The following is a 12323-nucleotide window of genomic DNA, read 5'->3' on the forward strand; positions in this document are numbered from 1 at the left end:
TAACACAGTAAATGACTAGTTTAAAATAAAAAATTATTCTGAAGAGTGTGAAGCTGTATGCAAATAATTTTCCACCAGTCTAAGAAGGACTGAGCATGTGAAAATCTATAAAGAAATAAAAGTAAGTTTGTGATATTATCTCTATGATGTTTACTTTTAAGTGCAAGATACTAACTAGTCCAGAAAAGGTTTCCACAGACCAGCTGAGCTGCTTCTTACACCTAGGTCAACAGTCACAAAAAAAAAAAAAAACTCGCAAAATCCCACAAAACAAAACCTGTTCTACAGGTTTCTGTACACGTAGAGGAAATGTTAGAGAAAGTACAGCCATTTTATAGTCTATCTAGGGTACAAGTCCCTTTAATGTGTTTACTAATACGCTACAGAAGTTCTCATTTCAGTTGTTTTGCCTTAAAGGATTTGCTTGAATCAATAACTAAAGACATATGTATTTCTTGAGGCTAGCAGAGAGTAGATTAGAAACTCTGCTTAGAGTGGTGCATCTTCATGCAGTGACTCAATTTCACAGTTAACAACATACACTTTCTTCCTCCTACAGAAGAATGATTACATGCCTCCATCCATGTCTTTAAAAAGATATATATAATTAGCATACACTCTCCTATTTTAAGATTATACAAAGAAGGTTTTATTGGAATGTGAATAGATATTTTTAAGAGTTTATTTTTCCTTGCTCTATTGCTTATACAAGCACGCACACACACACCCCAGGTTATATTAGCTCTTTAACAGAATAAGATTATATGAGAGGAAAGCTTGGTATAAACTGTAATAACAAAATAACTGCTTTTTATTCCTTACTTAGAAACCCAAGTGCATTCATTCATTTTACATAAAGCAGGAAAAATCAGGTGTCACTTATTGGGTCTAACAGAAGCAGTCAACATTTAAATTATATATCCTTTTAAATACTAGTATCAACATTTTTATTTAAATTATGAGAGAATGCTGTAATTTATAATACAAAATACAGTGATAATTTAAAATTTACTAACAATAGACAGAAAGAGATAACTTTCAAATTTTCATGCAGTTGAAAAAGAAACATGAAAAATGGCACACTGTACTGCCACTATTTTATTTTTGGAAACTCTTTGTAAATAAAAACCCATTTCCAAAATAAGATATTCCATGAACACGGAATAGTTGGTAATGGTTCAAGTGCCTTAGGCAACAGAGAAGTATTGTTTTGTAGTTTTTTTAAACCTCTCCTAGTAACAGCAATTCATTATGCACAAAGAAACAAGGTAACAGCACGGTTTATAATGAATATATAAGTAATAACTGCAGAACCTCAATTAAAACTAAAGTTTATCATATTCGTTCCATTTCTATAAACCAGTATAGATAACCTTCTTGATACTCACCAAATGTTACAGAAATGCCTAGGCTTTTCTAAGCAACAAAACGTAGACACATGGTGAGGTGCTGAAGACAGCTCTTTCTTGAGCTCAAAGCACTTTAGATGAAGTAACCTTTATCGTCCATTTAATAGAGGTTGCCTCCTATTATCAGGCGTGGCAGAGAGAAGAGTTTCCACAATTCGGTCTTGACTTTCTGTCCCTCTTTTTGAAGAGTAACAGTTACCACCGGAAAACGTTACCAGAAAATGATCACTTGAACACTCACAGAGAGCAGCTGTAAATTTCCACTCTCTTTGCTTGCTCTCAGATTCCAAGCCTTGCTTGTCTCTTAATCTGTCACAGGCAGTTCTGTTTCTGGTCAAACCAGCTTGCTTATGCGTCCTCCACTCCCTCTCTAACACTTGCTTTCAGATATGTACCACAGTTACAGCTCCCTCTTTACTTCCTCCCTCCCCAGTCCTGCAACGTCACAAAAATGCGTGTAAAGCTGAGGCAAAATAAATTATTGGGCCAAAAAAGAAAAAAGTCTAGAGATAAACAAATTTTTTTCTCATCACATTTTTCTGCCTTAAGTCTTATACTTGTTCATACACAGGGTTTTGTCAACTGATTAAACTGGCTTGACCATCTTGTTTAAAAATGTAAATAAAGGTTCTTTTTAAAAAAAGCATGTTGATAGTAATAATAACAGATTCACCTGCTAATATGCTAGCTCCTCAGGGAAGATGCTATTCCCAATTATAAGAAAGTGGAGCAAGTAAACACACAAGTACTTGTATTAGAAACTTAATCTTAACATTTAAAAAGCAAGGAAGGTTTTAGAGTACTTGTAATTTAAACCGTGTAATTTTATGAAAACTTAATGTATTTCTTAATATGGTCTATTTTGAAACTTGGACCAAAATTTGCAGTTATAAAAGGGAAAATTATAAAGAACATAGAAAAATATTGACACCAAAAACAATAGAGCAGCTTAATCATGTATGTGCAAACCAAATGTAATTATTGCCATTAGAAAGGTTTTTTTCCCCCTAAGCATTACCGGTCAGAATGCATAACACCTCTTATAAGAATTACAAAGGCTAAAGGCTACAAAAAATTATTAAAGTTATTATATACATATAATTATAGGGTAAAGTATCTTAAAATTATGAAACTCTCTGTAAGGTTTGGGGATGAGGAATTAGGTGGAAAGCTGAGTGGGCTCATGGCTGGCAGGCTTAGATGGCATTTGTAGGATTCTTTGGAATTAGGAGGCAATGTATGCAGCTTGGAATACGTGCTGGCTCTGTATGAATGCTGGTCAGATCCTGCTTTGGAGTTCTGTTCCAGTTCCTTAGCCCAACACACTTTTAGGTTCTCCATCTCCCACTATGTCCCTAATCAAAAGTCTTGGGCCCTTCTACTGATGGATCTCCCAAGTACAGAAGGAACAGAAGTAGTTATTAGACCTATTATTAAGTAACACATTCTTATTCTCTGCAGAATTAAAATCTCTCTAAGAATATGAGCTTAAGTAAGGTGAAAGGTAAATATCTATAAATAGTTGTTTATACCCCTTAAGAAAAATAAGTCAGTAAAAGTCGGCCTTAAAATATAGATGTCTTGATCTGGTTTATTTAAGGTAGAATTAAAATTTAACTATATTATACAGTTATTTGGTTATTTCTTAGCACCTATTAAATAGGTATCAAAGATGACTAGAGATTAGTCTGCCAACTATTCTTTCAATTAGCAGTTTTATAATTTTTAGAGTTTTATTTCTTCTTTTTAAAGAGATGTTAAATGGAAATAATTCTAAATCACTCAGGGTATGAAGTGTCTAGTATCTTGGGTTATACTCCAAGAGTTGTAGTATAATTAAAGAAATTCAGAATTGATAAAAGTGGTTCTTAGAATAACAGCAAGGTTAATTTAAAATTGGGAGACTCTATATCAATCTACAATGTATTCAAAGGCACAAAGTCAAGTCAAGGACTTTAAGACATATAATTACTAAGATTATTTATGATTGATTGTATATTTAATTCCTATTAAATACCATTCCATATTTCCAACAGCAAGAGTGAAGAAATCTCATAATCTACAGGAAATTGGGTTGAGTATTCAGAAGGATATTGCCTCAGTAGTGGAACCAAATTAGGTTTAGATTAAAGATTGTTCTGGTCCCTCCTAATAGATATTAAAAGTAAGCCCTGAAAGGATCATATTATTTCCAAATAACTGCAACCCAGAGTAAAATTTTAAAATATTTATATAAATTTTTTAAAATCTAGCACACAATAACGTAAAATTCACAATATCTGCCATCCAGTCAAAAATCACCAGGCATGCAAAGAAGCAGGAAAACATAATGCATAAGAAGGAGAAAATAGATCGTTAGAAACAGAGTCAGAAATGACACAAATAATAGAATTACTATACAAAGACATTAAAACTATAAAAAATATCTTCCATAAGTTCAAGAAGGTATTAGAAAGATAAGAATGTTAAGGAGAGATATGGCAGATATAAAAAAGATCCAGATCAAATTTCTAAGAATTAAAACTACAATTTCTGAGAAAACATTTATTCTGTTTTATGGAATGAAGTGTTGCCCAACTCTAGAATCACAAATAAGGACAACTAAGATCTTTAAACAACAACAACAAGAAAAAAGCCCTATAAACTCTGGAATGAAAATTACACCAAATGAGATGAATAGCAGACTACACCCTGCAGAAGAAATGATTAGTAAACTTGGAGACACAGTGACGGAACATATCAAAATAAAGCATTGACAGAAAAAAAGTTTAAAAAAATAAAAATGAACAGAGAATCCCTGAACTATGGGGAAACTTAAAAGAACCTAATGTATACTATATATACTACATAGCATATATATGTATACTATATAGAGAGTATATATATACTATATAGTATAGTCTTTGGGCCTTGAATAAACATCAGCAGTAGCCAAGAAATAGTTGTTACAGGCCTTGGGTATAACCCAGTACTGTGGTGGCTTCAGGTGTGACCCAGCATTGACCCAGTATAGTCCTGGCAGTGGTGGTCACAAGAGGGCTCCCCTTCCCTCCCCCAACTGTAGGCAGCTCAGCAAGGAGAGACAGAGAAAGATCCCTTTGAGGGAAAGTAAGGGAAGAGAACAAGAGACTGTCTGGTAATCCAGGGAATTCTCCTGGATCTTACCCAAGACCACCAAGGCAGTATCTCCTTGTGTCTGCAAGTCACAACATTACTGGGCTTTGAAATATCATCTAATGCAAATATGGCTGCAGTGACCAAAGACTTAGATCACAATACTCAATTCCCTTTGAATATTTGGAAAGGCTTCTTAAGAAGGACAGATACATTCATCCTTGAGAGGTCGGGAAAAAAAAATTTAAAAGACAAGTACAAATAAGCCCAGAGTGTGAAGATTAGAAGAAATACCTAACTCTTCAATGCCCAGACACTGACAAACATCCAGAAGCATCAAGACCATCCAGGAAATCATGACCTCACCAAACCAACTAAATAAGGAACCAGTGACCAATTCTGGAATGACAGAGATATGTGACCTTTAAGAGAATTCAAAATAGCTGTTTTGAGGAAGCTCAAAGAAATCCAAGATAACACAGAGAAGGAATTCAGATCTTATCAGATAATATAATAAAAAGACTGAAATAATTAAGAATCAAGGAGAAATTCTGGCGCTGAAAAATTTAATTGACAAACTGAAAAATGCATCAGAGTTTCTCAAAAGCAGAATTGATCAAGCAGCAGAAAGAATTAGTGAGCCTGAAGACAGGCTATCTGAAATACACAGAGCAGTCAAAAGAAAAAAGAATAAAAATAAGGTAGCATGCCTACGGGATCTAGAAAATAGCCTCAAAATGGCAAATCTAAGAGTCATTGACCTTAAAGAGGAGGTAGAGAGAGAGAGCAGGGTAGAGAGTTTATCCAAACAGACAGCAGAGAACTTCCCAAACCTAGAGAAAGATCAATATTCAAGTACGAGAAGGTTATAGAACACTAAGCAGATTTTGCCCCCAAAAAACTACCTCGGGACATCTAATACTCAAACAATGAAAGGTCAAGGATAAAGAAAGAATCCTAAAAGCAGCAAGAGAAAAGAAAATAATAATATATAAATGAGCTCCAACACATCTGGCAACAGATTTCTCAGTGGAAACATTACAGGCCAAGAAAGAGCAGTTAAGACATATTTGAAGGTCTGAAAGAAAAAATCTTTTATCCTGAAATATTATATCCAGTGAAAATATCCTTCAAACATGAAGCAAAAATAAAGACATTCCCAGACAAACAAAAGCTGAGGGATTTCATCAACCCAGACCTGTCCTACAAGAAAAGCTAAAGGGAGTTCTTCAGTCTGAAAGAAAAGGACATTAAGGTACAACAAGAATCATCTGGTCATCTGGGCCAGGCACGGTGGCTCACACCTGTAATCCCAGCACTTTGGGAGGCTGAGGCAGGAACATTTCATGAGCAGAGAAGTTCAAAACAGCCTGAATAACATAGCAAGACCTCATCTCTACAAAAAATCAAAATTAGCCAGAGTTGGTGGCACATGATTGCACCACTGCACTGCAGCCTGGGTGACAGAGCAAGACCCTGTCAAAAAAGAAAGAAAGAAAGAGGGAATGAAGGGGAAGGGAGGGGAAGGGAGGAGAAGGGGAGGGGAAGGGGAGGGAAGGGGAGGGGAGGGGAGGGGAGGGGAGGGGAGGGGAGGGGAGGGGAGGGGAGGGGAGGGAAGGGAAATACTCAATGGAATACTATTCAGGTATAAAAAAGAATGAGATCCTGTTATTTGAAACAACCTGGATAGAACTGGAGGATATTATGTTAAGTGAAATAAGCCAGGCACAGAAAGACAAACTTCACATGTTCTCACTCATTTGTGGGAGCTAAAAATTTAAACAATTGAACTCACAGAGATAGAGAGGAGAATGATGGTGGCAGCAAGTAGGGAAAAGGGGCTGGTTAATCCACTAATGGGGATGAGTATAAAAATATAGTTTGATACACTGAATAAGATCTAGTATTTGACAGCACAACAGGGTGACTACAGTGAGCAACAATTTGTTGTACATTTTAGAATAACTGAGGGAATACAATTGGAATGTTCTTTTTTTTTTTTTTTTTTTGAGACTGAGTCTTGCTCTAACACCCAGGCTGGAGTGTGCAGTGGCACGATCTCGGCTCACTGCAAGCTCCACCTCTTGGGTTCACGCCATTCTCCTGCCTCAGCCTCCTGTGTAGCTGGGACTATAGGCATCTGCCACCCCGTCCAGCTAATTTTTTTTTGTAGTTTTAGTAGAGACAGGGTTTCACCATGTTAGCCAGGATGTTCTCAATCTCCTGACTCATGATCCACCCACCTCGGCCTCCCAAAGTGCTGGGATTACAGGTGTGAGCCACCGCACCCGGCCTGGAATGTTCTTAACACAAACGATTGATGAATAGTTGAGGTGGATGGATACCCTATTTACCCTGAGGTGATTATTACACATTGCATGCCTATATCAAAATATCTCATGTATCCTACAAATATATACACCTACTATGTACCCTAAAAATTAAAATTTTGAAAATTAAAAAGACAACAACTTAATTGAAAAAGTCACTCCAAAAAATAGTTTTTATTGATACTTTTAATTCTAATCTATCATTACAGAATTTTAACTCTACTTCTTTGCTCTTATATTCACCTTCACTTATACCACAAATCTTTGTTCTAATAACATAGTAACATAATGATATATTTGCCTAATCTTTCAATATATCTAATATGGATTCAAAATAACAGTACCAAAATTACTAACAATAACATCACTGACTGAAGTTTAAAAAATTTTTTGCTGTTAACTCATGAATTGGTCAGCATATAACTGTCATTAGTGAGTCCTAATGTTAACATTTAATTATTTTACCTGTTAAAAAACAAAACTATTTTACATTGTTAGTTCACAATTGAAAGAAATCTCATAAAACAAGACTTCAATTTCTTTAAGTGGAGACTTTAACAACCTATAAATGGTGTAGTTCAGTGGAGTTGTCTCAACTATTAAGAAAATCACTGGGGAAGAAAAAAATGTAAATGATGTATATAGATCAAGTTACAGTCAAATGGCATCATGGCATGCTAAATATGCAATGATTCTACAGTTATTTGAATACAAAAAAAAGGTAGGAAAATTATTTTTCACTTACATGTGGTAGCTTTGGTAGCTTAACTGTGCAGAATTCCAAGTTACCTCCTCCACCTCAGCAGTCATATTTACATTATTGAGTGTTATAAGGCTTTGAATTCATCTTGGCATACTCATACTATAACAATTCACTAGCAATAAGTGCTATAACTAGTTAATGAATGTTTAAGGCACATTATTGAATTGATTAGTCCATTAAATTAAAACATTAGTGGTTAAAAAAGAGTTCATTGTCAACAATAAAAATAATGGCACAAAACCTGGTTTGTCATGATTTCCCTCCCAAAAAAAAAAAATCAAGACACTAACATGTAAAATACTAAATACACAAATACATAATTATATGATTAAGTGCCACCTCCACGATTTAGTGCTATATTTTGAATTAAATTAATATTAATTTTACTTTATTGGTTTTAGAGTTATTTATATTTAATTAACATATTTGTTTTTATTTAAATGTATAACAGTTGTAAGAAAAAGTGTATTAAGGTCAAGGTCCAGTGGCTCGTATCTGTATTCCCAGCCCTTATGGGAGGCTGAGGCAGGTGGATTGCTTGAGCCCAGGAGTTTGAGACCAGCCTGAGCAACACAGCAAGACCCTGTCTCAAAAAAAAAAAAAAAATAGAAGAAACAAAAATTTAGTATGGCAGAAGCAAACGCTATGTGAATGATAATAGTATAAAAAACTAGACTGGGCATGGTGGCTCATGCCTGTAATCCCAGCACTTTGGGAGGCCAAGGTGTGTGGATCACCTGAGGTCAGGAGTTCGAGACCAGCCTGACTAACATAGAGAAACCCCGTCTCTACTAAAAATACAAAATTATCCAGGCATGGTGGCGCATGCCTGTAACCCCAGCTACCTGGGAGGCTGAGGCAGGAGAATTGATTGAATCTGGGAGGCGGAGGTTGTGGTGAGCTGAGATTGCACCATTGCACTCCAGCCTGGGCTCGAAACTCCATCTCAAAACAAACAAACAAACAAACAAACAAAAACTAGAAATCCAGGTTGGGGTCAGATTATGGAGAGATTGAGTGCTAGGCGAATGAGCTAAGTAATTTGCTGACAAAACGGAGCCATGATGTGATCAGAACTTTCTGTAATGAATGTGAATTTGGCAGTGTATTAAGAAGAATCAAAAGGGCAAAGAAACAGTAGCTGATGAAATTAAAGGTAACTCAATAGTCTAGGATGACAGTGAGGGTAACCAGACAGTGGGAATAAAAGGACTACAAGAGTATAAGAGAGAATAGGTTTGGCAACTGAAAAAATGTAGATAGTAATTGAGAGACGAGTCAAGATCACAATGCGTTCCCATGCCTGTGTGAGAGTAAGCAGGTTATACCTTTAAAACATATAAGAACCACAGGAAAAAAAATAAATTTTATGAAATAGGCAGTTACTTGATATATAACAAGTCCGAGATGCCAGCAAGACTTTTGGATACAAATGCCCACAGGCAGCTGAACATACAGAACTAGAACTTTGAGAGAAAACAGACCGGAGCAATATATCTGGGGGTCATCCATCCTGCCATTGCAGTATGAGAGAGACCAAAAAGAGAGCCAAGGACAAAACTTCAAGAAACATCTACAGGTATTGGTAGAAAAAGGGCAACTGGCTGGGTGTAGTGGCTCACCCCTGTAATCTCAGCACTCTGGGAGGCAAATCACTTAAGCCCAGAAGTTCAAGACCAGCCTGGACAACATGGCAAGACCCCCCATCTCTACCAAAAAAATATATACAAAAATTAGTTGGGCGTGGTGGTGCACTCCTGTGGTCCCAGTTACTCCAGAGGCTGAGGTGGGAGGATCGTTTGAGCCCTGGAGGCAGAAGTTGCAGTGAGCCAAGATTGCACCACCGCACTCCAGCCTGGGCAACAGAGTGAGACCCTGTCTCAAAAAAAAAAAAAAAAAGAAAGAAAAAGGCAAATAAAGAAACAGTGGTTAGAAAGGGAAAGGAGAAACTGAAAAGTATGCTATCGTATGACCAAAGAAAAGAGACCTTCAAGAAAAAGAAGCATTTAAAAGTACTTACTACCCAACCCTGTAGTCTAATTTCTAAGTCCCACTTTGAATTCTTACAAAGCAAAAGTATTAGTGGGAAAGGGGCCTTTAGAGAACCACTGGGCACAGAGAAAGGGACTTTTAAGAGTTCATATTCCCTAAATTCCTAAAGACATAGACTGGTAGTCAGCAAGACCAAAGACAGGCACGGACCATCAGAGCATACAGCAGTATAGAAAAGCATGAGGCAGGCAGAGGACTCCAGGCCAGCCCTTCTGGGAAACTGGTAACACTGGCTCTGATCCAGGTAGCATACATAGCCCAAATCTGCCATGCCATGCCTAGAACACTGTATGGGAGATTGGAGACTTAGTAGTACCTGATACAACAATGGATTAGGGGCCGGGCGCGGTGGCTCAAGCCTGTAATCCCAGCACTTTGGGAGGCCGAGACGGGCGGATCACGAGGTCAGGAGATCGAGACCATCCTGGCTAACACGGTGAAACCCCGTCTCTACTAAAAATACAAAAAATAAGCCGGGCGAGGTGGCGGGCGCCTGTAGTCCCAGCTGCTCGGGAGGCTGAGGCAGGAGAATTGCGCGAACCCGGGAGGCGGAGCTTGTAGTGAGCGGAGATCCGGCCACTGCACTCCAGCTTGGGCGACAGAGCGAGACTCCATCTCAAAAAAAAAAAAAAAAAAGGATTAGGATTATAAGAGGTTAGGGATGAGGTAATAGAGAAATGAATATATATTACTGTTTCCAAGTGTTGGATATAAAGAATAGAAGGGCAGCTTGAAGGGCTTAATAGAAGAGGTTTTTGTTTGCCTTAAAAAACAAACAAACTTTCAACTCTTGGTAGATTGAGTGGGACAGACAGGAGGAAGGTAGAAGATGAGAAGGGGATAATTATTGGAGCATGATCTTTGAGATCACAATGGAAGGGATCAAGAACATAAGAGGAATAATATATATTTTTCTCAAATGAGAAGGAGGAGAAAGCATGAGTAGAGACTGCCCAGGGAAAGAGGAATGAAGTTAGGAAGCACATGCTTACCTCAGTTTTCTCAGAAAAGCAGGACTCACCATCATCTGAACAAAACAAAGGTAGAGTAAGAGAATATGTGTTTGAGCAGAGTGAAAACTGGTCTTATCAGAAAGCCCACATGTGGCTGGGTGCAGTGGCTCATGCCTGTAATCCTAAGCACTTCGGCAGGAAGTAGGAGGATCCCTTGAGTCCAGGAGTTCAAGACCAGCCTGGGCAACATAGGGAGACCCTCTCCCTATTTAAAATAAAATAAAATAAAATAAAATAATCCACATAAATACAGTAAGAAGAAAAGCTAAAAGTTGTGACTCATGTACACCAAATCCTAAGTTTAACAGTTAAAATTCCACTCATATCCATACAATTCCACTTATATCTAAACAATATAACAACACTAAGTGAAATACTGCACATGCTATGATTTTCCACCAACTGCCCAATTTAAGGAATAACAAAGGATGAGGTTAAGAAACAGATCGTGGAGTCCCGAGATTCAATATATAGCTAGCATCATAACAACAACATGGGCTTAGTGCCATAACCACAGGCAGATGGTGATACTAATAATTCTCATATTTCCCCGTCCTGCTTAGCTGGATCCATGTTCTATTTTCTCCACAACTGGTGCTTTCATGAAAAGTTCTTGCTCGAGTCAGTTAAGAACACAAGATACCTTTTAGTAAATGAACAATTCCCACCCTGTTGAGAACTGATGCACATTCTCTTTTTATGAGGTGTGTCATACTCCAGTTTTCCAAGTTTTTACATGTTTTCACTTTTCTACAAATTTTTGAAACCAGAACTATACAAAAATTGTATGTTGGAAAATCATATTATTACTGTTATAAATCTTTAAAAGTACAACTTGTAAGCTGGTGCTCTGAAGCCAAGAAGAAAAACGGGATCTAAAGAGAACAGAGAGAGACAGGACAAAGAAGCAGGCTGAGTGAAGGGACAGAAAACCTTGAGTTATAAATAACTTGGTTTAAAATGTCAAGGGAAACTAGTCTCAAAGTATCTCTTTCTACAGGGTTATAAAGCTTTTTAATAATGAAAGTACTTCAGATGGCAATTTTCAGAGTCAAAGCCATTTATGGCAAACAAACACATAGCATTGGTAATATAACATATTCAGGTAATTTACTGAATGGAAAAATCTCTGTGGAATTCATCCAGTAATTATAGTGGATTCTATTTATAAAACATATTTTACCACAAATCCGAAGACTTATAAACTATGATCTAGTATAGGAGAAATGATTATACTCCTTTAATAACTATTAATCACAGAAAATTTTAATAACTGTAACCACAGAATGGCATCTTGTTTTACAAATAAAATACAAACCAGTGTACTGTTCTAGCTATGCTGATTCTAGAAATGTCTTTTTACCTTTTAATTTTAAATTAAATGTCCATTAAAAAAAGTATTTTTTGTTTCCTATGCTTCCCTAATGGTTTTAAAATCCCAGTCTGCTGCAGTGACTTGTATCTGTAATCCCAGCACTTTGGGAGGCTGAGGCTAGTGGATTGCTTGAGTCCAGGAGTTTGAGACCAGCCTGGGCAACATAGTGAGACTTCGTCTCTATCAAAAATACAAAAACTTTGCTGGGCGTGGTGGTGTGTGCCTGTAATCCCAGCTACTCAGGAGGCTGAGGTGGGAGAATCTCTT

The 12323-nt window shown here is 37.0% G+C and overlaps 1 protein-coding gene across 14 annotated transcripts in view; it reads right to left on the bottom strand.

Annotated features, from left to right (window-relative positions):
* Window positions 1–12323, bottom strand: part of CAB39L (calcium binding protein 39 like) — a 136467-nt gene that overhangs the window by 87948 nt on the left and 36196 nt on the right. For 4 of the 14 annotated variants that reach the window (XM_065533257.1, XM_065533256.1, XM_065533255.1 and 1 more), the window contains one exon: window positions 10661–10695. The exons of 8 other annotated variants lie outside the window; for them this stretch is intronic. The gene's annotated coding sequence lies outside the window, so the exon portion shown is untranslated. Of the gene's footprint in view, window positions 1–1388; window positions 1803–10660; window positions 10696–12323 lie in introns of those variants that run through there. 2 more of the 14 variants (XM_065533259.1, XM_005585850.4) reach the window with 1 other exon arrangement.

Source organism: Macaca fascicularis, chromosome 17 (genome assembly GCF_037993035.2).
Source record: "Macaca fascicularis isolate 582-1 chromosome 17, T2T-MFA8v1.1".
Lineage (NCBI taxonomy): Eukaryota > Metazoa > Chordata > Mammalia > Primates > Cercopithecidae > Macaca > Macaca fascicularis.